At 47.0% G+C, this 19,238-nt stretch overlaps 1 protein-coding gene and 1 long non-coding RNA gene across 2 annotated transcripts in view; both read left to right on the top strand.

Moving 5' to 3' along the window:
* LOC116967306 (soluble scavenger receptor cysteine-rich domain-containing protein SSC5D-like) overlaps nt 1–19,238 on the top strand; it is a 173,562-nt gene that overhangs the window by 19,732 nt on the left and 134,592 nt on the right. The window lies entirely within an intron of this gene.
* Nucleotides 314–2,685, top strand: LOC116967348. Its single transcript, XR_004410197.1, has 3 exons — nt 314–362; nt 1,269–1,370; nt 2,599–2,685. It is a non-coding gene; the product is annotated as an uncharacterized LOC116967348 (long non-coding RNA).

Here is a 19,238-nt window from a genome sequence, read left to right as displayed (position 1 = left end):
GGCCCATATGGATCGATGAGATGAAATGTAGCTCGCACGAGTCAGCCCTTTGGCAGTGCCAGTTTGACCCTTGGGGGCAACACAACTGTGACCACAGGGAGGATGCAGGCGTTTCATGTAAAGGTAACACAGGAAAGTCAGCATACGATGGCAGATTAAACACGCGCGTAAATCCGTCAACATTTCACTATTCTCAACAGATGCTGAAATGCCGGAGACAACCCGCGGGAAAGACTGCGACGGAGGAAATGAATCTAAATCTCGCCGTTTACCAGGTGAGTCATTCTACTACTTACGCCATCAGTGTGACGCCGAATTTGTCGCACTGGTGATAATAGCTCGGAGGCAATCAGCAAGAAGAGGTGAGGTTCATCTTTACAGCGTTATTATTCCAGACAATATTTCATAGCGTGAAGAGACTTTAATTCGCTTTTCCAAGTGCTCTTTTCTTTCTTGCATTATGAGCAATAAATGCAACTGTGCAGCATTGTGTAGGTATTCCATGGTTCCTATTGGAAAGAGCAATTTGTCGTAATAGCATGGAATGTTAAATGTGATTATTGTTTGGGTTCCTCCATCAATTGTTCACTTGACTGATGTTCAACATTCCATTGGGGTGGGAGATTGCAACCTCCACTCTGTCCGCCCTGTATCGACGTATGCAATCAACCTGGCGTGCACAATCAAATAAGATCAAATAGAACAACTTTAGGCTGTGCACGCCATACGCAAGAAGAAGAAGACCATTCCATTCAACATCCTGTTCAATGCGCTGCTCAACCGCGAACATTCTGATTAGATTCTATCCACCACATCTCAAGCTTGCTCTTTCCTCACATTCTGTGCTCCTGCAATGCTTTATTCCCCATCTCCTTCCATTTATTTGATGCAACACAATCTGTCTTCCATTTCCTAAATTGGCAAACCTGTGGAAATTTCAACTCCTGATCACCCAGTGCCACACTTGTACCATCCGTATGTATTTGGGAATGCAATCAGGCTTTGACCGGCATTGTCGTGGCGGAACAGAAATGAGGAATTGCTTCCTACTAATGCACACTAGCTGTGATCTTCTTGATGTTCGTAGAATTTGCTAATTTCTGCAAGAAGCCGTTAGACCTCTAGTGTAATTCTTCAATGGTAATGCTCATCAACAGTTCACCTTGAATAACATCAATTCATATTTTTTACATGTCATACGCAAATTACTGACTGTTAAATACTATGCGTGTAAATCCACAAGTTAACCCACACTCTCCTTTCAACAGATGCAGAGATGAGAGGCAGGGGCTTTGGCTTTTACGAAGCAATTTATGAAGAGATTGACGATACTCTTCCTGGAAACAAGTTCAGTCAGATGGATGAATCTAGTGAGTATTTGTTCTCGATACTCGCTCTTCAGCGATTAATATCCCCTCCACTCCAGTAACCGTATTAATGGTCATTGAGTAAATAGAAAAACATTATAACAGATACATCGGACAAAAGCAAACTGTTGGAGCAACGCAGTGGGTCGGGCAGAATCTATGAAGGAAAATGTACAGATGACCGTTTGTGTTCATACCCTTCTTCATGTCTGGAGTAGAGCGGAGATGGTTGATAGAAAGTGGCGAGAGGAAATGCTGCACAAGTTTCTGGTAGATGACAGGTGGATGTATGCAACGAGGGGTGGAATTGTAGACACATCCATTTGGGGAGACGGATGGAGAGTGGAGGTGACCACAACGGTTGGAGGGGATTGTAGGGAGGACAAGGAGCTCCAGATAGTGGAATCTGGTGAGAAAATAAAAGTAAACAACTGAAATATAGAAACATTGGGAAAGATGGTGGGTAGAGGGGAAATAGGGGGATGGAAATTGTGGACCCTGTGCAGATAGGGATAGGTTATGAGCTGATAGAGATGGTGGAGGTGAGGACAGGAAATGGGAAACGAGGGACAGACTCAGTGGAGAGAATGTTGTGTTTGAGAGAGCCAGGGTTGATTATCAGGAGAGAGAAGTGGGGTGACAATTGGAGAATTAAATATTTACACCATCGGATTGTCAGCGTTACCTGAAGTGCTGCTCTTCCAGCTTGCATGTAAACTCAATCTGGCAATGTAAGAGGTGGAGGACAGAGAGGGCGAATGGGAATGAGGAATGGAATTGAAATCCAGCTGTCCCTGGCGGACAGAATCTGGTTGCCTCGTCTGCATTTGGCATCACGTAGGTAAAGGAGGGTACATCGAGAGCATGGACTGAAATAATGGAGACTGACGTTTAGGTCCCTGAATGGAGATAAAGGAGCAGGTGTAATAATAGGTGTTGCATCACCTGTGGTTAGTGGGATGGGAATGTTCAAGGTGGATCGTGTGAAAATAGATCGAGTCAAGGAATCTGCACTATCCTCAAATCCATGGCCAGGGTGATTTTCCAAAAAAAGTGTGTTGAATGAAGCCGACAGATAGACATGATTAGATGGGGCCCATGAGATTGACAGTATTGCACCATTATGTCATATCCGCGATATTTTCATTGGGACGATGAATAATATGTGTCTTCTGCTCCAATGCCCAATTTAGCCCGATGTCTAATAACTATCTCTGTCGTTGACTTCTAGTCTCTGGATCCATTGATTCCATGAATCAAATAGAATATTACACCAGTGACCCTCAGGGTTGTGCTCATTCAACAAGCGAACTCCCTGAAGGAACTTCCTCCAGTTCGAGGTTGGTGCATGTTTTGCTTTCCATTTTCTCGTATTTTAATTTATTTTGTTCGTAATAAGAACATATCAGGGAAAAGGTGTCCCAGCATGTTCGCTGTGAAATGATAGAGAGGCGATCTCAAGGACGTGTAAGGGATTTCTATTTAAAACATCAACAATTTGACTTTGAAGATAAACCTCTCGACCGCCAGCTGTGTAATTGAATGAAACATTCATTGAGGGTTTATATTCTCAATGCGGATAGGACTTGAACTCTAACACCAATTATAGCGCCGGATTGGAGCAACGTTAATTAGTTCACAGGCCCAACACGGTCCTCTCCGTCCAGATACCAATTACACAACAACATCTCAGTCTGAAGAAGGGTCTCGACTCTAAACGTCACCCATAACTTCTATCCAGAGATGCTGCCTGTCCCGCTGAGTTACTCCAATATTCTGTGTTTATTTCACATCCCTTGCAGCTTACAAAATAATTTAGGTTTTCAGGAAGATCATTCCGGTTTATACTTCCTCCTAGATCTAGTTCCGGATGACCATGACGATCCTGAGAGTAAAGTCATTGATTGTCCGGGCGGTCAGTTCCCGATGGGCGGTGGCGCCGATGACCTTCTGATGCTAACAGTTGCCGGCGGTGACGTGGACATTGGTGGTGAGTCAGTCTCTGACATGCCAGAATCACCAATGCTCAGCAAAATATTCCACCCACTGCGTTGTTTTATATTCACTCTCCTGCTTCAAATATTATTTGCTCAAAGACAAGACATGTTCAGAGAAAGGTGCCCACGGACGGTTTTGTTCTTACTCGAACAACGTGTCATTCACAACTGCAATGTGAACCATATGAATACAGTATCTATTTTGACTTGTTCCATGTCGGCTTATTTCCCCCTTGAGACTGAGTTATGACCCTGCCCGGGAATGACGGTGGTGGGGGGGGGGGGGGGGGGGGGGGGGGGGGGGGGGGGGGGTGGAGCCTCCAACAGACACGAGTTCTAGTCACCGCACACAAAATCCCCCTTTTTACAAAAAAAATGAATTGTTGCACATAAAAACCGCACTGCTGGCTATTCTGTTGCACGGCTGGCCAGATTAGGGCATTGTTCCCTGGAGGCTGAGGGTTATCTAATAGAGGGGTATAAGATGTTGAGGGGACCGGATAGGGCAGATGATAGGGCCTTTTAGCTAGAGGAGGGAAATCAAGAATTACTATACATAGGTTTAAGGGGAGAGTGGTAGATTTAAGGTGACAGGGCAAACTTTTATTTCAGATGGTGACGATACGTGGAACGAGCTGGAGGTGGTTGAGACTGGCTATGTAACCGCTTCTAAACAATACTTGGACAGGTACATGGGCAGGTTAGGCTAAATGTACATGAGCCAAACGCGGGTAAGTGGGAGTAGCTAAGGTGGGATCTTTGGTTGGAATTGACGAGTTGAGTCAATTATCCAGTTTCAGGGCTGTATGACTCCATGACTCGAATATTACTAAAATATTTTTTTTATTCATATTAAATCTTGATTTTGGTCTCACCAAGACCCTGTACAACTGCAGTAGAACCTCCCTTGCTCCTATACTCAAATCCTTTTGCTATGAATGTTAACATACCATTCGCTTTCTTCACTACCTGCTGCACCTGCATGCCTACTTTCAATGACCAGTGTACCATGACACCCAGGTCTCGTTGCATCTTCTCTTTTCCTAATCGGCAATCATTCAGATAATAGTCTACTTTCCTGTTTTTGCCACCAAAGTGGATAACCTCACATTTATCCACATTATACTGCATCTGCCATGCATTTGCCCACTCACCCAGCCTATCCAAGTCACCTTGCAGCCTCCTAGCAACCTCCTCACAGCTAACACTGCCCCCCAGCTTCGTGTCATCCGCAAACTTGGAGATGTTGCATTCAATTCCCTCGTCCAAATCATTAATATATATTGTAAATAGCTGTGGTCCCAGCACTGAGCCTTGCGGTGCCCCACTAGTCACTGCCTGCCATTGTGAAAAGGATCCGTTTACTCCTACTCTTTGCTTCCTGTCTGCCAGCCAGTTCTCTATCCACATCAATAATGAACCCCCAATACCATGTGCTGTAAGTTTGTATACTAATCTCTTATGTGGGACCTTGTCGAAAGCCTTCTGAAAGTCCAGATATAACACATCCACTGGTTCTCCCTTATCCACTCTACTAGTTACATCCTCGAAAAATTCTATAAGATTCGTCAGACATGATTTGCCTTTCAGAAATCCATGCTCCTCGAAAAATTCTATAAGATTCGTCAGACATGATTTGCCTTTCAGAAATCCATGCTGACTTTGTCCAATGATTTCACCACTTTCCAAATGTGCTGCTATAACCATCTTTAATAACTGACTCTAGCAGTTTCCCCACTACCGATGTTAGACGAACTGGTCTGTAATTCCCCATAGTAAGTGAATCGAGGAGCAGAGGACATGTTTAAGGTGAAGGGCAAAAGATTTAATAGGAATCTGTGGGGTATATTATTCACACAAAGGGTGGTAGGTGTATGGAACAAGCTGCCAGAGGAGGTAGATGAGGCAGGGACTATCACAACATTTAAGAAACAGTTAGACAGGTACGTGGATAGGACAGATTCGGAGGGATATGGATCAAACGTGGGCAGGTGGGACTAGTGCAGATGAAACATGCTGGACCGAAGGGCCTGTTTCCACACTGTATCACTCTATGACTCTATCTATCTTTCCCTCTCAAACCCATTCTCCTGCCTTCTCCCCATTACCTCCGACACCCGTATCAATCAAGAATCTATCAATCTCCTCCTGAAAAATGTCCATTGACTTGACCTCCACAGCTGTCTGTGGCAATGAATTCCACAGTTCACCACCCTCTGACTTAAGAAATTCCAGCTCATCTCCTTCCTAAAGGAATGTCTTTTACTTCTGAGGCTGTGGCCACTGGTCCAAGACTCACCCACTAGTGGAAACATCCTCTCCAAATCCAGTCCATCCAGGTTTTTACCAGGCTGGGACAGACGGTAACAGCATCACACCGTGTCCCAAAGCTTGTGTCCTGTCCTGCATAACCCAAGGCAGCGGAGACGTTATAGGAGAGGGCAAGCACCGTAACAAAGTAGCTCACGATGGTTTGGGTAACATTCAGGAATGTCTATGCATGGCACATCATGAATATTACTGAAGAACGGTCTTGACCCGAAATATAATCTATACCTTTTCTCCACAGATGCTGCCTGACCCGCTGAGTTACTCCAGTACTATTTGAAACGTCGCCTATTCATATTCTCCGCAGATGCTGCCTGACCCACTGAGTTACTCCAGCACTTTGTGACTATTTTCCCTTCACCCATCTGCCCAAGCCCACTCTCCCCCCTCCTTTCCTATGTTCCTTTCCACCCATAAACCTCTCTCTGCCTTTACATTTCACTCCTCTTTCAAATCTGCTCTACTTACCTACATGCATTTTTCTTCTTCACTTTTTAGTCATAGAATGATGCAGTTTGGAAACAGGCCCTTCAGCCCAACTTGCCCACACCGACCAACATGTCCCATCTAAACTATTCCCACTCACACGCGTTTGGCCCATATCCATCTAAATCTGTCCTATCCATGTACGTGTCCAAATGTTTCTTAAACATTAGGATAGTCCCAGCCTTCACTACCTCCTCTGACAGCTCGCTACATACACCCAGCACCCTTTGTGTGAAAAAGCTACCTCTCAGATTCCTGTTAATTTCTGAAATATTGGTCATAAATTTGGTGCAAAAATGCTCCAAAATAAGGCACAGAATGCATCAGAAAGCATCTAAAACCCCTGAGCTTCCAGGACCCTTAAGCGGGCCCTGGACCCTGGCATCGAGGGACTTCGCGCTTCGCGCTCGTGATGTGCGCAGCGCGCACACTATTTCACATTAAGTTTTTAGTAATCCTGTCATGCCACCCCCCTTTTTGAAAAGCTTCGTACGGGCCTGCACCTCCAGGCTAAAGCTTCTCGAAACAAAAACCGCAACACTTCGTTTACAAATACAGCACTTGAACGTCAGAATAAGACCTCTCCTGGCACAATGGCGCAGCGCCAGAGACCCGGGTTCGATCCAGACTCTGGGTGCTGTCGGTACGGAGTTTCTACGTTCTCCCTGTGACTGCGTGGGCTTTCTCCGGGTGCTCCAGTTTCCTTTTACATTCCAAAGACATGTAGGATTGCCAGGTACTTGGCATCTGTAAATTGTCCCGAGTGTTTGGGATAAAACTACTGTACAGGTGATCGTTGGTCGGCGCGGACTCGGTGGGCCGAAGTGCCTGCTTCCAAGCTTTATCTCGACATCTAGAATAGTAAGATTAAACGAGAACTTACCAGTTTGAAGTTTGATCTTTATTTTATGAGTTACGATGAGGGATTACGTGAAGACCCCGCCAGCACGCGTGCGCGTATTTCTTCAAAGCAGCAATGTGGAATCACAGAAAATATAATTGAAGTAAACATAGTAAAGACAAGGAGAACTAAGATACCAGTTGACCTTTATAATTGAGGGCGGGAGCGGAGGGCACGTAATCCCTCATCGTAACTCCTCATAAAATAAAGATCAAACTTCAAACTGGTAAGTTCTCGTTTAATCTTACTATTTTACTTTGGAGTCACGTGAGTGACTACGTGAAGATTTTAAAGCTCTGTGATTTCAAGCCGTGGAACAGTCCATGCTTCACTCACTGCCAAAGTCATTCAAGGGAGGAAGTATGTTATTGTATTCAGACATGCATCCAATTCAGGCAATAACAATTTATTTTAACAAAATAATCCTCCCTCGGGCTAAATATATTGCAGAATTCAAACTTGATTCTGCAATACCGCAGGTTTGGTTATTGGCTTATTATAAAGAATTGGAAGGTCTTTCTCTAGACCATCCTGCTGTTGCCAGGATATGGTCCATAGGCACTTCCTTGCCTCCAGCTGCCGGTGTTGCTATTGCCCTCGTGGATAGAAACTTAAGATGTCAGTATCCACCCCAGCAGCTCCCAAGCCTGTCTGAGCCATCTAGCGATGGTTAGTGCTGATACCCGGCCAATAGGCTGTTTATGGCTGCCCATAGTGCTAATTTACTTCCTCTTAAGTTTTAGTAGTTTTAAGGTATAATAGAAGGTGTGTCATTACACATAGTCGGGTGTCAGTTGGGTATATCTGGAATTCCAAATTTTGTCCTGATGTTCATGGTCGATCTTGTTTAACAAGCTCTAATATGCAAAGTTATCTTTTCTGGAGATGCCATCATTTATCCCAGTCTCAGTTCGTGTAGAAACTGGACCCCTAGAGCTGAGACCAGACTATCAGCATACTGTTTTTAAATGTTAGTTCCGCCCCCCAGGGACAGGGACATTGCTGGTGCCCCTAGCAATGTTAGTACAACACTGACGTCCCAGATCTGAGAGTGCTTCCCTCTAGGAGGGTTGGTGTTGAAAATAATCCTCATAAGTTTGACAAGTAAAGGGTGAGATCCCATGGAGAGTTGTCGTGGCGCCTGCCACAAGCAAGCTGACAGGGCACTCCTGCATAATTATAATACTGCAGCTCAGTCCTTCATCTACATGAAGGCTGGATAGGAATTCCCAGGACGTTGGTGGTTGTAGCTGTATTATACGCTACACCAGTCCTTGTTGGTTCTTGATAGGCCGCCGTGATCATGCTCATGGTCCTGTCCGCCAGCCCGGATCTAGCATGGTGGACTATGGTTCAGAGACTATGTCCGAGACCGCAGGGATCCATGGTAATAATAATAATAATGGATGGGATTTATATAGCACCTTTCTAGAATACTCAAGGCGCTTTACATCGCATTATTCATACATTCCTCAGTCACACTCGGTGGTGGTGAGCTACTTCTGTAGCCACAGCTGCCCTGGGGCAGACTGACGGAAGCCTGGCTGCTAATCTGCGCCTACGGCCCCTCCGACCACCACCAATCACTCACATACATTCATACACATTCACACACATGGTAGGCCAATCAGGTACTTTCAAGACACTTGATGTTGAGTCCATATGTGTTTTTGCTTAGGATCCAACTGATGAGGCAGGAGGGAAAAACATTGTAAACAATTATTCCCCATTCAGTGAGTAACGTCCATTGCTGCTGCCCCAAGTGTGGTTCACAAGCGGCATATGTTGGTAACTGATGATTGGGTCTAGATGAAAATGGATCGATATCTGGTGTCCCTCTTTTGGTAATATCAGCAACTTTTTTGTGGTCCAACAGCCATTCGATGCTGTCATTGAATTTTCATAACCTGGTGTGTGCCTCAGTATTGAGCTTACCTGGTAGGTAAGTTTGCTGATAGCCAAATATGTATGTTAACACACCATAGCCAAATATATTGGCCAGATTGACACATGATATCGATCTTTTCTCCCATACGATTAATATATGCCACCACTGTGATATTATCAATTCGTAGGCGGACATGCAGATGGTGCATTGTTAGCAGTAGGCTTTTAGCCCATAAAACGCACCCAACACCAGTGTTTTGGTAATTAATTTTGTTGTAGGCTTCCACCAAGTCTGCTTTACTCTTTGGCAATGTTACAGACATATGGATAACGTTAATTGTAAATCCCAGAAAGTCCAGTTGTGGATGCCGTCAACTTAGATTTATCTGGATGGAGATGACCCCAGAGTTTCACCCAATGTCTGGTAGCTAAAACTGATGATTTGGCTAGATCCAGGGTTTTTCCCCACAATTGATATATCATCAAGATATGCCATGACAATATGTTTCTGTTTCTAATATTGCCAAGGCCCATTTTAATATATTGGTGAAAAGTCTTAGGGCTGATGTTAAACCATTAGGCAACGTTATACCCTGCCATTGTTGCCCCATCCAGTTAAATTTTAGGTATCGACAATGATCCCTCCATGTCTCCCAAAACAAGTGTAATATTCCCCCTGTTAGTACAGGTCATACACCTTTGTGTTCTGGAAGGAACCAGATCCACCTGCTTACCTGGTTGCCGGTGGTACGTCCCTTTCTTCAATTTCTGCCTCTTCTGCGGAAGAGGCGCCGGAGTGCGGGGTTGGCACGTTTTCCATGAGGGTCGCTCTGGGCCTTGGCCTAAAAAGGACCTTCGTGGTGCTGAGCGGCCCTCGTGCTTTCACCAGCGTCCTGGTGTTGATACCTGCTGGTGGATGCATAGGGGTGCTGTCGTTGCTGATGACGCTGTTATGAGCCCGACGGCTTTAATCTCTTCGTCGAGCGTTTTTACTTATTTAAACAAGTTTCCCCCCTGGTTATGTTGCAGCTATTTCGCACAACCTTGCAAATTTGGGGTTTAGTGCATTGTGCTCTCGCAAGCAATTGATCTCATAGTGGGTATTGCAGAGCAATGTCAATCCTGCTGTCATCTCTGTACCATCGTCTGGGCGAGCAAACAATGATATGTCCGCTGTCATAAATTTTGAAATCTTATGTAATTTTGAAAAGATCTGGGTGGGCGGCGCGACTCATGTCGCAGCGGCCTCTGCAGTCTGTCTGTCGTTTTTTTATTTTTTTGTCTCGTTTGAATGTACTTTAAAGTGTTTTTTTTTAACTGGGTATGTGTGTGGGGGCGGGGAAACTTTTAAAATATTTCCCCTGCACGGAGAACCCGATCTTTTCTCTGTCGGATCTCCGTTGTCATTGGGGCCTAGCACTGTGGAGCGGCCTCCAACCAGAACGACCTGGGGCTCCAGTCGCGGAGCTGCGGACCTACTTACCATCATGGAGCTGGCCGAGTTCGGAGCGGGAGGAGCTGTGGTGGCGCGCTGCTGCGGCCCGACCCCGGGGATTTGGAGGCTCCAACCGCCCGTCTGGTGGACAGTAACACCGGGAGCCCGCGGGTCCCTGCTGGGAGACCGCTTTTCGGGGCTTCCGCAACGGCGACTTCTCCCGCCCGAGTTGCGCGGTTGAAAATTACCTGGAGCGGGGCCTTACATCGCCCGACGCGGCTTTAAATGGCCGCGGGACTTGCTAGCGCACGCCGGGGGCTCCAACACCAAGACCCAGAGCGCGGCCATGCATCGCTCTGCGCGGCTTTAATGACCGCGGGACACTTACCATCGCCCGCCGTGGGCTTTGACTCTGACATCGGGAGGAGAATGAGGAGTGCAGGGGAGAGATAAGACTTTGCCTTCCATCACAGTGAGGAGATTCACTGTGATGGATGTTTGTGTAAATTGGGTTGTGTCTTGGGTTTTTTTTCTTGTGTGTATGACTGCAGAAACCAAATTTCGTTTGAACCTCAATGAGGTTCAAATGATAACAAATAAATTGTATTGTATTGTATTGCAGTTTGACCTCCTGGGTTTTTGTGCCAGTCCCACTGAACCCCCAGATCGCATTGTTTGCTGCAGGCATTTTTAACGAAGTAAAGTTCACAGGAGGCCTATACATCTGCGTAATTTCATTGCATGTTCCTGCAGAAGATGGAAGTACAGGTAGTCGATGCTGGCCACCAGCGTGGTCTGTAATGGTACTTTTCGTTGATCCGTAATTTTGGTGATCACTCCCAGTAGCTCCTTAGGATTGTGCACCCCCTGCACACTGCCGTTTTCTTCAGCCATGTCCCCTTCTTCCGGACCAACCCAGCCCTGGCCCACAACGCATTCCTCTATCGAGGGAGATGCATTGTTTTACAGCCCTCGATAAGGTGCTGTTGTGGGAGTGCGAAGACTCCCATAGTGAGCTTGCTCCATTTCCCGGAGCAAGTCACGGGCGGACCCTCTGCTGCACTCGGGCAGCGCGCCCCTTCGGCCGGACTCAGATGAGTATGGTCGGCCGGGCAGAATCCTGCTGGGCTTTGCCTCCAGCCAGCTGCGCTGCTTTGAGCTGTACGACTCATGGTGCTGGATTTAGCTTGGAGTCGGTAAGTGGACCTTAGTAACCACGCCAATGGTCACTTTCACTGCCCTTGGGCAGTGCATCCTCCTGGCCGGACTCCCTGAGTCTATCGGCCGTACCGACTCCTGCCTGCCTGCAGCCCACTGTGTTGTTTCCAGGTATACAGCTCGCGGTGCTGGGCTCAGCCTGCACCGGTCGTGCCCGGCTGTCGGCTGCCGGAACCTTCCTAGTTCCTCACAGCCTGCGGTCCTGGAACCGCTGTTTGCCCATGGCTTGTCAGCTGCCGGAACCTTCCTAGTTCCTCACAGCCTGCGGTCCTGGAGCCGCTGTTTGCCCATGGCTGTGGGCTGCCGGAACTTTCCCTAGTTCCCCGCAGCCTGCGGTCCTGGAGCTGCTGTTTGCCCATGGCTTGTCAGCTGCCGGAACCTTCCTAGTTCCTCACAGCCTGCGGTCCTGGAGTCGCTGTTTGCCCATGGCTATCGGCTGCCGGAGCCTTCCTAGTTCCCCGCAGCCTGCGGTCCTGGAGCCACTGTCTGCCCATGGCTGTCGGCTGCCGGAACTTTCCCTTGTTCCCCGCAGCCTGCGGTCCTGGAGCCGCTGTTTGCCCATGGCTGTCGGCTGCCGGAACTTTCCCTTGTTCCCCGTAGCCTGCGGTCCTGGAGCCGCTGTTTGCCCATGGCTGTCGGCTGCCGGAACCTACCTGGTTCCCCGCGGCAGCCTGCGGTCCTGGAGCCGCTGTTAGCCCATGGCTGTTGGCTGCCGGAACCTTCCTGGTTCCCCGTAGCCTGCGGTCCTGGAACCGCTGGCCGTCCGTGGTGTCGGCTGCCGGGACCTACCTGGTTCCCCGCAGCCTGCGGTCCCGCAGCCGCTGGACGTCTATGGTTGTCTGCTGCCGGGAACTACCTGGTTCCCCGCGGCAGCCTGCGGTCCTGGAGCCGCTGGACATCTAGAGTTTTCGGTTGCCGGGAACTACCTGGTTCCCTGCGGCAGCCTGCGGCCCAGGTCTGTTTTTTCTTCCCCTTGTCCAACATAAAGCACAGCAAGGGGAAGAATACAACTTCAATTTTTCCTTACCTGTGTAGGTCCGTTTGAATTTTCCCCGCGGGAGCGCACCATCCCCGCCCGTCGCTGTTGCACTGCGTGAGACGCTATGAGACGCGCACGCGTGCTGGCGGGGTCTTCACGTAGTCAACCACGTGACTCCGAAGTAAAATCTTGAGTAAAACACAAAGTGCTGGAGTAACAGTGGGTCAGGCAGCATCTGCAAAGGAATGGATAGCTGTCTTTTTTTCCCCCTAGTTCAAAAGTTAGCCAGGTCTATTTCAAACTGGGATGGAGTTCAGCATGTATAAGATGAATATCCAATGCTAATCCAAGTCAGAGTGGCTTACTAACTTGTTTTGATAACCTATGGTAGAATCAGAGAGGAATATTCCACATTTCACCTTCAATTCCTCTTTTTTTAATGAGCTTTCACCTTGAATTTACATGGCTTTTGGGAGAGTGAAATATGTAGAAAAATGCAAAATTCAAGGTCTTAGGGGCTAAATTTATTTTGTTTTATGGCTGCTGTATCTTTATTCTTGACTAATCATTGGCAAACTACCAATGCTTGCCCATTGGCCTTCGTGTCCTTAGTTTTTTCTTGCAGATGTAAATATAGACTTTTAAAGTCTGATTTCGGCATTATCTAATCATAATGCCAGGAACTTGTTTTGCCATTTACAATTTCTAATCTTTATGTTTAATGAATGCCAATGTTCCCATAAATTCTAACTGTATTTCTAATGCGTCTCAGCACTGGTAGTTTATGTTCTTAAAATTATTGTCTGTGTCATAATTTGAGGAAGGACATTCGTGCTATTGAGGGATTGCAGCGTAGGTTTACAAGGTTAATTCCCGCAATGGCGGGACTGTCATATGCTGAGAGAATGGAGCAGCTGTGTACACTCTGGAGTTTAGAAGGATGAGAGGAGATCTCATTGAAACATATAAGATTGTTTGAACACCAGGACCTGGAGGTGTTCACAGACAGTGTACTATGTTACATTAAAAACTGCATGGACACTGTCACAGTGGACAAACGCATCCGGGTCTACCCCAACCAGAAGCCCTGGATGACCCGGGAGGTCCAGCGGCTGTTAAAAGAGAGGAACACCGCTTTTAGGTCTGGCGATAGGGCTTTATACAGCACGGCCCGAGCTAACCTGAAGAGAGGCATCAGAGAGGCCAAATCAGACTACAGGAGGAGGATAGAGGACCACCTGGACAGTAATAACAGCAGGGAGGTGTGGCAGGGGATCCAGTATCTCACCAACTACAAGACCAACCCTGGAGCTGCTGAAGGTGATGCCTCGTTGGCCGAGGAGCTGACCCTCTTCTTTGCTCGCTTTGAAGTGGAGCCACCAGAGACAGCCACATCACACCACATGGTCCACAGCAGCTTAACCCTCAAAATAGAGGAGCATGAGGTGAGGCGCACGCTGCGGGCCATCAATCCGAGGAAGGCTACTGGACCCGACGGCGTCTCTGGACGCGTGCTGAAGGACTGCGCAGACCAGCTGGCTGGAGTCTTTACGAGGATTTTCAACCAGTCTCTGGCCCAGTCCACTGTCCCACCCTGTCTGAAGTCTTCCACCATAGTCCCCTTGCCCAAAAAAACCCACATCTCCAGCCGCAAAGACTACCGGCCAGTCGCACTCACACCAGTGGTGATGAAATGCTTTGAAAAACTGGTCCGGGGTCACATCACATCACTCCTGCCCCGAAGCTTTGACCCCCACCAGTTTACGTATAGAGTGAACAGATCCACAGAGGACGCTGTAGCCACAGCCCTCCATGCTGCACTGTCCCACCTGGAGCAGTGGGGGAGCTACGTGCGGATGCTCTTTGTGGACTACAGCTCTGCTTTTAACACCATCCTTCCCCACAAACTGGTGGACAAACTGGGGGACCTGGGACTTCCACACTCCACCTGCATGTGGATAAATAGCTTCCTGTCAGGTCGCAGCCAGAGAGTCAGAGTGGGCCATCACACATCCACGGCCCTCAGCCTCAGTACCGGCTCTCCACAGGGCTGCGTGCTGAGCCCCCTGCTTTACACCATCTACACATATGACTGCACCCCTGCCCACCACAGTAACACCATTGTCAAATTCACGGATGACACCACGGTGGTGGGGCTCATCTCTGGGGGGGATGAGTACGCCTACAGGGATGAGGTGGAGCAGCTGACAGTGTGGTGTGGAGAGAATAACCTGCTCCTCAACACCTCAAAGACCAAGGAGCTCATAATAGACCACAGGAAGAAGAAAACGGACATTACACCATTAATCATCAGAGGGGACTGTGTGGAGAGGGTGGCGGATTTCCGCTTCCTGGGAATCCACATTGAGGAGGACCTGACATGGAGCGTGAACACCTCTGCGCTGCTGAAAAAGGTCCAGCAGAGACTGCACTTCCTGAGGGTGCTCAGGAAGAACAACATCACTCAGAGACTGCTGCTGTCCTTTTATCGGTGCTCCATAGAGAGCATCCTAACATACTGTGTATGCGTGTGGTACACCAGCTGCACAGCGGCTAAGAGGAAAGCGCTCCAGAGGGCTATTGACAACGCCCAGAAGATTGTCGGCTGCCCTCTCCTCACCTTGGAGGACCTACACAGTTCCCACTGTCTCAAGAAATCCCAGAACATTATAAAGGAAATTTCCCACCCCGGACACTCCCTGTTTGAACTGTTGCCATCAGGCAGACGGTACAGATCAATGAGGACAAGGACAAACAGACTCAAAACAGTTTTTATCCCACAGCAATAACTACACTTAATATAGCCACCAAATGAGCGCAGGTGCGCTACATACCAAAGGGATTGTGCAATCGACAGAAGAATGTATGGTTGTGTGTTTATGCTTGTTTTTTTCATGTTATTTATTTTAGTTGTTTATTTCAGATATTCTCTTTTACGTATCGTTAGCTTTTAGATAATGTGTGAATGGTGCACTGACTGGTTGGCATTTTTAATTTTGTTGTACATGTTTACATGTTATAATGACAATAAAGAACCTATCCTATCCTATTGTTAAGGGCTTGGACACGCTAGAGGCAGGAAGCATGTTCCCGATGTTGGGGAAGTCCAGAACCAGGGGCCACAGTTTAAGAAGGAAACACATTTTCTCACAGGGAGTGGTGAGTCTGTGGAATCCACTGCCTCAGAGGGCAGTGGAGGCAGGTTCTCTGGATGCTTTCAAGGGAGAGCTAGATAGGGCTCTTGAAAATAGCGGTCAGGGGATATGGGGAGAAGGCAGGAACGGGGTACTGATTGGGGATGATCAGCCATGATCACATTGAATGGTGGTGCTGGCTCGAAGGGCGAATGGCCTACTCCTGTATCTATTGTCTATTGTCTATTGTGTCCTGACCTCATTAATTGCTATCCACCTGCCATCTGCAGTGAAACATATCTGACGACAATTGTAGATCAGGAAGGTACCTGCACATATATTATGAAATAATGATGGAAGATGAAATGTTTCATAAATGTTTCATGAAATCTTCCATGGTCCCAAAATAGCAGATCCTTCTACAGATGTACTAATGTAGCTTCCACTTGAATTATCCACACACCTGAATATCTGTAATCTGCTTGTTCTTTATAGGATGACAACTGCGTTAAAGCTTTTCAACATGTGTGTTCTGATGATCACGGGGAGCTTGTACCACCCTCGTCTCCTCAGTGATGAAGTGGAGAGTGAGGAGGTCCAGAACAGAATCAAGGAGCACGAGTACCGGTACAAACTGGAGATAGAACGGCTCCAGAGAGAAATGGAGGAAAAAGGTAACCGTGATGGTAATATAAGGAATACATTTGCTAAAAAGGAAGATTCAGTAACATGGAATTGGAACACTCATTTTATTCTCCTGCTGGTCATAATTCAGTTCTTGGGATTCTGGATAGGCGACACTTTGCCACATATTCCCCAGGACTATAATAGTGAGGAAGAAGAGGAAGAAGAAAAGGAAAATGAATTTCCTCGAAGAATTTACGGCAACATTTTGAATATTCCTGATCAAAGTGTGCTGGATCAGTTCTACAACATTTGCATTCAGAATGCGAGCCAAGAGCCAAATCAGACCTGTGAATTTGTAGAAAGCTTTGTGGACAATCTTTTGGAGGCCAGTAGGAATCTCTGTCAGTGGAACTGAGCTGATCCTTGAAGACTGTGTGGGTATTGGGAGTCAGTTTGAAAAATGGGGCTGTAAGACACCATCTATATATGATATTTTGGTTCCAATTTTTCTCCAGGATGGATATTGTTTTAAACCAGAGATTTGTTCCTGTGACAACCCACCTGAAAAACAGAATTATGGCAGGATTCTCATGGTTACACCGCACAATGCTGACTTGGGCTGCCAATGTAAAACCACAGAACTTGAAGGGGATATTCTGTGTCTTATTCAGAGAAAGAGATTTGAACCTGATGTTCGTGCCAATTGCCTTGCTTCTATCATGTGTTCCGATTGGTATTTGGATTATAAGAAGGTAGTAAAATGGTTCAGGGATTTATTAGCCAAATCTTGGAACAAAATTCGCCATAAGTACGATTTTGAACTTACCTTTTGCAATATTACAGGTTGCTGTGGGTTAAAAGTCCATTATCAGTCTGGACAAACTATTTGCATAAAAGTATTTCCTGCTGTGAGGCTGAAGGATTCAGATGTCCATCTTGTACCCAGTTTTTCCGACTGCTCCATGAATAGTACAGCATCCACTACTTACTGGAACATTTCCTGTGCAGTCTGTGAGCACAGGTTTCTGCAAATCATGGCCAAAAATACCCCCAAAAGCTCGTGTCACCTCAAATGCCTTCAAATATTGTGTGGCGGCGCGACTTTCGTCAGCAGCGGCCTCTGCAGTCCGTCTGTGTTTTATTATTTTTTGTCTCGTTTTTATGTAGTTTTTGTTATTTTTTTTTGTTGGGGTATGTGTGTGGGGGGGTGGGGTAACTTTAAAATCTTTCCCCTGCACGGGAGACCCGACCTTTTCTTTGTCGGGTCTCCGTTGTCGTTGGGGCTGCAACGTGGAGCGGCCTCCAACAGGAATGACCTGGGGTTCCAGCTGCGGAGCTGCCGACTACTCACCGTCACGGGGCTGGAGCGGGTGGAGCTGTGGTGGAGCGCTGCTGCCACCCGACCTCCGGAGCTTCGGAGGCTGCAACTGCAGGTTTGGCGGACGGCGGCACCGGGAGCCCGCGGGTCCCTGCTGGGAGACCGCTTTTCGGGGCTTCTGCAACGGCGACTTCTCCCGCCCGAGTTGCGGGGTTGAAGAGCACCTGAGCGGGGCCTTACACCATCGCCCCGCGCGGCTTGGAATGGCCGCGGGACTCTGCGAGCGCCCGCCGGGGGCTCTAACACCAAGACCCGGTGCGCGACCTTGCATCACCCGGCGTGGCTTTAATGGCCACGGGACAATCGCCATCGCCAGCCGGGGGCTTTGACTTTGACTCTGACTCTGACATCGGGGGGAGAGTGCAGTGGAGAGTTAAGTTTTTTTTTGCCTTCCATCACAACGATGTGATGGATGTTTGTGTAAACTGTGTTGTGTCTCGGGTCTTTTTGTTTTGTAATGTATGGCTGCAGAAACGACATTTCGTTTGGACCTCAAGGGGTCCAAATGACAATAAATTGAATTGTATTGTATTGTAAATACTGATCTTTCTAACTGAAAAACTGCGCAGTTCTCCAGACCAGCAATCTGTTCTTGGTTCCTATGTCTTTAAGACTGTCCTTATGCATCTGCTGTTAAGTCAGCCATTTTCAAACTGGCATGAAAGTCACCTGGAACATAGGCTGAGAGATACGTTAAAATATCTCGGAAAATGTTTGGATGAGAAAAGGCTACAGAGATTTATGATTGGAAATCAATCATTTCTTAAGCAAATTGAAATTCCAGAAATTCTTCTAAAAGCAGAGCCTATAAACCTCTTCCGGTCATTTGTAATAGAACGTGATTCTTACAGTCAGGCGCTCATGGAGTATCAGAAAATATTAATGGACATGTCCGTTAATGATGGAGTGCATTATAAATGATTGAAAACATTGTATTTGACACAAGGAAACATAGATGCTGGAATCTGGTGGCTTTGCTCTCTGCTTGGGACCAGAATTATTTAAGATATGTAATATTTACATTACTATTAAGAATAAAATTAATAGATTTTTAAAATATTGAGAATAAACTATAAGAATACATTTAATAGATTTTCCTTCAAAAATAAACTATTTTCAGAATAAAAAATATATACAAAAGAAAAATTGTGCAAAAATTCTTCATACATTCTCAGTGTCTGTACATTCAATAGTGCCATACTCAGTGATCTTTGTATGTACATTACACCATTGGTCTCTTGAGGTGATCTCCCTTACTTAGTTTGAGGGGTGTCCCCACTGGACTCTGCCCTTCAATGCCCAACAGTAGAACGACCCTGGAAAGTGGTCCTCTCCCACAGAGCCTTGGTGTTGACTGCACCAAGCTTCAGCGCGTCGCTCAGCATACAAGCCTACAGCTTGAAGGTACACAAAAATGCTGGAGAAACTCAGCGGGTGCAGCAGCATCTATGGAGCGAAGGAAATAGGCAAAGTTTCGGGCCTTCGAAACCCTTCTTTAGAC

Source organism: Amblyraja radiata, chromosome 39 (assembly GCF_010909765.2).
Source record: "Amblyraja radiata isolate CabotCenter1 chromosome 39, sAmbRad1.1.pri, whole genome shotgun sequence".
Taxonomy (NCBI): Eukaryota; Metazoa; Chordata; class Chondrichthyes; order Rajiformes; family Rajidae; genus Amblyraja; species Amblyraja radiata.
This window is presented reverse-complemented; position numbering and strand designations above follow the sequence as displayed.